The sequence below is a fragment of the Elephas maximus genome, chromosome 1 (assembly GCF_024166365.1).
Source record: "Elephas maximus indicus isolate mEleMax1 chromosome 1, mEleMax1 primary haplotype, whole genome shotgun sequence".
NCBI classification, from domain to species: domain Eukaryota; kingdom Metazoa; phylum Chordata; class Mammalia; order Proboscidea; family Elephantidae; genus Elephas; species Elephas maximus.
In genome coordinates, this window is record NC_064819.1 from 211027653 (window position 1) to 211032987 (window position 5335).

A 5335-nucleotide genomic window follows, 5' to 3' on the forward strand; every position below is an offset into this window, starting at 1 on the left:
ATCTCTAAATTTTACCATTTAGAGAACGCCACATCAATAGAATCATACAGTATGTGACCTTTTGAGATTGACCGTTTTCATCAGTATAATGCCCTTGAAATTCACTTAACTTGTTGTGTGTATCATCAACAGTTCAGTCTTTTTTTTATTACTGAGTATTACTCCATGGTATGGATGTATGCTTAACCATTCACTCATTGAGGGACATTTTGGCTGTTTCCAGTTTTCGGTGAGGATGGGTTGATGATGGGTTGATGATGGGTCTCTCATACACACATGTCTAAACTAGACTCAGCTTGTAATTTTCTAAGCACAAGGCAATGGTTTGCTCTTTTTATATGGCCTTTCTGGCCATGGTCTTGAAATTCCTGCAGAATGATTGGATAGGGCTATGCAAATAAGGTATATAAAACTCTTGCCAAGATTTGACAGGGGCTATGCAAATAAGGTGCCTGTGGCCAACCGATGGAATTGGTCAGTTTTGCCATCCTGCTTAAAAGAGCCAACCCCACAGGTTGAAGGGGAGACCTCATTACCATCAAGAAAAAGAGCCAGGAGCAGAGCACATCCTTTGGACCAAGGGTTGGTGCTCTGAGAACCTCCGAGGAGACAGAAAGCTGTAGCACTGGAGAGCTGTAACTCTGGAGGGAGTTGTGGCACAGGACCAGCTCATGGAGTAAGAGAGGTGAATGCCTTGGGGCAGTAGGCTTCCTAGTGGAGTAGGGTGCTTCTGGCACTTATCAGTGGTGCTGAAGAGTTACAACACTTGCACAAGCAGGGCGGAGGCCAGAAGCAGAGGCCCAAGCACAGCCTGCCTGCAGGCATAGGTTGACAAGGAGTTGAGAGCTTTTGGTTGGAAGCTGTGTGTATTGACGAGCTCTATCCTGTCTCCTGAGTTGTTCCTGTTACTTTCAAGTTGATCCTGATCTTGAGTTGTAACCTGTTACTTCCCTAATAAACCCCCTAATCATGAGTATGGCCTGTGGGTTCTGTGTGGCCATTATAACAAGTCGTTGATCCCAGCAGAGAAGTAGAATTCTGTAGGAGGGACAACTGGTGTCAGAATTGGTAAAAATGTTAGAGAATGCAGGTATGTCTGATCTCCATCTCCTAGGAATCAGTCTTGGGCTGATGCTGATTCTCCTCTCCCCTTGTGAAGTTAGAGAACATCTGGTGCCATGGCATTGTATTAAGACAGCTTTCTCCTTCAAACATTTGAACTTGACACATGCTACTCCCTCACCAAGTAGTCAAATAGCCACCTACCTCATCTGACTAGGCAATACCCACATTACCATGTACTGCCTGACCAATAACTTGTCTCTTTTCTATGAAATCTCTTCTGATCTCTTACCTACACATAATAATTAACCTTTCCCTCTAGGGTACCATGTCCTCTCATAAACTCTGTGAATATTCAGCATACTTGTTTTTCCACTTGCATTCTCTCTTCTATGAACTCTTTGAAGTCAAGGTCTATGTTTTATTAGCCTTATTTTTTTTTTTCAGTACTTGTCATAATTCCTCACTCAGAGTAAGCACTCACTAAATGTTTGTTGAAAAAATAAATAGGTAAGTTAATCTCTCAATAACTGTACCTGACACTTTGATATTCAATTCGTACAATTGCACTTTGAGTACATATTATTTTCTCCATTTCATAAAGAGGACCTTGAAGCTAAAAGGTTTCAAACTTAAAGTTCATAGCTCAGCCTGGAGCTGATGGAATATAAATTTTCTTATCCAAGACCATTCCTCTTTGTACTATACCACTGCTGCCTAAATCAATATATCACTCTGTTGTCTTTAAATTATGTTAAACTGTATAGTTTATCAAATATGAAGACAATTATCTCTAAAAAAGAAAGGAAAAAAAAGGGGGGGGTTCATGCCCAAGAATGCATAGGTGATTTCTTCTTTGTTATTGGATACAACTTTGTTCCACGCTAGGCTCCAGGCCACTCATTATAGGAAGTGGTGTCTACAAATAGCCTGAAGAGGTTTTCCAATCCTCTACTTGTCTGGGGAACATACTTTAAGAGATTACACTACAAACGTTTGTTTTAAATTAGTCCTCTAAGCCCTTAAAGTTCATTGTTTGTAATACAATTCAAATAAGATTTTTAAACTTCATCAGGGCTTTTTGTCAACTTTATTCTTTTATTACAGATATAGGAAGATCTCCCTTTTTGACCTTATTTAAACACTTTTTTTTTCCATAAGAGGCACTAGGAATGTCAGCTTGCCAAACTCTTTCCTATTTCCTTTCTTTCTGTGCCTCTTTCTTCTTTTTCTCAAAAGTTAGATAAACTTGGCAGTGGAATTAGCTCAGAGAGCTTCTCCTACATAATCATTCACCTGTTCTGTTTTGCCTTAGACTATCTTAGACCATATTTCTGAATACTTCCTGATTAGTTAAATTTATAACCTTATCTGGAAATCCTGGTGGCATAGTGGTTAAGTGCTACGGCTACTAACCAAAACGTTGGCAGTTTGAATCCTCCAGGCACTCCTTGGAAACTCTACGGGGCAGTTCTACTCTGTCCTATAGGGTTGCTATGAGTCAGAATCGACTCGACAGCAGTGGGTATCTAGATATTTTTGTCAGTCAGGAATATTTTAGAAGATTATAATATAATTCAACTAGATTATCTCTCTTTCAAATCACACAGCTGTCTGGCATCACCACACACCCACACATAAATAATTTTTCAGTTAACTTAGACCTTTTGCCTTCAGCATTACAGCTCCCCATAGATTATTGTCTAATTTCACAGATAGTTAAGCCACATGTTCAATCCTACACACCTTTAGCTAAATAGAAATCAGAAATATCTAATAATTAGGGACTAAAGGGCTTCAACTCCACCACTGATTAATTTTCTTATTATTTCCCTCAGCATGTAGAAGCATTCGATTTTTTTTTTTCAGTTTGATTTACTGACAGAAAAAGAACTATCTCTCCCTTTATGAAAATAGATCCTGTCCAGTTCTGCAGGTTGCTTGGTATGCCCAAATAAGAGACATGCAAGGCACTTTATTTAAAATTTCCTTGGTTTTCCACATCATCATAACTGGTATTGGCCTAGTGTACTTATACTGCTCTTCGCCACTTGCTGCAATATGAAATGTTTACCTGAACAGCCACATGTCTTTAAAATTATACATATTTAGTATCTAAGCACTGTGGTAATATCGCAGGCCGTGGAAGTATTCTGAATAAATAATGTTTAGCATTGGGGACAGAGTGCTGGCAATGGAGACAACCAGGAATTCACTCACCTGGGACAGAATCTGCTAAGTGATCTGGTAGGGACAGGTAGAGAGATTTCAGTTGTAAGGTTTACTTGTTCTCCTTCTTGGGAAAGATTAAAATTCACTACAAAATATCAGAGGAATTTTTCCTAGAAATATTATGTTTCTCTTTTTCTCCCTTTTATTTTAATCATGTGATGACTAGTCACCTGAATTTTCTCCCTCATGTTCCCATTTTTTTAAGATTTTACTTTAGTGTTTTATATCAATCAATATCAAAAAAAATAACTAAATACAAACATGAGGAGTTGAAAAAAGGAGTAGGAGGATAAACGTAAATATATATATTCAATATCTCAGGGTTTGTTGGTGGTGTTGTTAGGTGCTGTTGAGTCAATTCTGACTTATAGTGACCCCATTTACAGCAAAACGAAATGCTGCCCCGTCCTGTGCCATCCTCACAACTGTCGCTGTTTGAGCCCATTGTTGTAGCCACTGTGTCAATCCATCTCACTGAGGGTCTTCCTCTTTTTCTCCCACCCTCTGTTTTACCAAGCATGATATCCTTCTCCAGGGACCTGTTCCTCCTGATAACCTGTTCAAAGTAGGTGAGGCAAAGTCTCACCATCCTTACTTGTAATGAGCATTCCGGCTGTACTTCTTCCAAGACAGCTTTGTTTGTTCCCTGGCAGTCCATGCTATATTCGATATTCTTTGCCAACACCATATTTCAAAGGCATTGATTCTTCTCTCTTCCTTAATCATTGTTCAGCTTTCACATGCATATGATTGAAAACACCATGGCTTGGATCAGGTACAATTTAGTCCTTAAACCGACATCTGTGCTTTTTAACATTTTAAAGAGGTCTTTTGCAGCATTTTTGCCCAATGCCGTGCATCATTTGCTTTCTTGACTGCTGTTTCCATGGGCCTTGATTGTGGATCCAAGTAAAATGAAATCCTTAACAACTTTAATCTTTTCTGTTTTTATCATGATGGTGCTCATTGGTCCAGTTGTGAGGATTTTTGTTTTCTTTTTGTTGAGGTGTAATCCATACTGAAGTCTGTGGTCTTTGACCTTCATCAGTAAGTGCTTCAAGTGCTCTTTACTTTCAGCAACGAAGATTGTGTCATCTGCATAATGCAGGTTGTTAATGACTCTTCCTCCAATCCAATCCTGGTGTTGACTTCTTTATAGAGGCCAGCTTTTTTTTTTTTTTTTTTTTTTTTGCTTAACTTAATTCATACTTTATGGAGCACTACATCAATTTTTGATGCCATAATCTGCGGACTTATCTCAGGGTTACAGGCATCAAAAATTGTTGTAGTACTACATAAATTAAGTATGAATAAAGTTAAGCAAAAACTATCATATCTAGAAGCTACTTGGTGAGAAGTTTTTGAAAGAATAAAACATAGATGAAGAGATGACAATCTTTGTGTCTGAGAATAGACATATTTTAAGCTCAGGACTTCATGGATACATATGTGGACTCAGCAGGATCTAAGAGGAGGAGTGAAGGTTAACTGAAAGATGAAAAGACAAGGACGACTGAAAAGTGAGCGTGAGAGAACAAGAGAGTTAATAAATGTGATGGAGAAATTATAGCTGTAGTTTACAAGATAAAGTCTGTGTTCCTTCTCTTAAATTTGGCTTAAAAAGTACTCTGGATAAGCAAATTTAATTTACAACATTTGTACTATTAAATTGTGGAGATGAGTCTTTGAATTTACTCAAACTAATGGGCTGTCTTTCGATAAGATTTAACATTTGCTTATCTAACAAAGATTATCCATTTAAAGTAAGTATAAGTTGATGCTTGGACTTTAGCCAATAAACACATTCACTACCAACAGCCCCACCCTCCTCCAAAAAGCTTACTATATCCAGTTCCTAGCTCTGGATTGACAGTGGAACATTATGAGTTGAATATTGGTATAAAATAAAAGACTTGTTGCTATTTAACAGTGCTTGTCCTTGTTTGTTAGAACATTCTGTATACATGCTTACAAAGGAGGATTTTGGCATACTCTGGTTAGACTGAAGGAGCTGGGGCTTTTTGAGGATGAGAATTCAAAT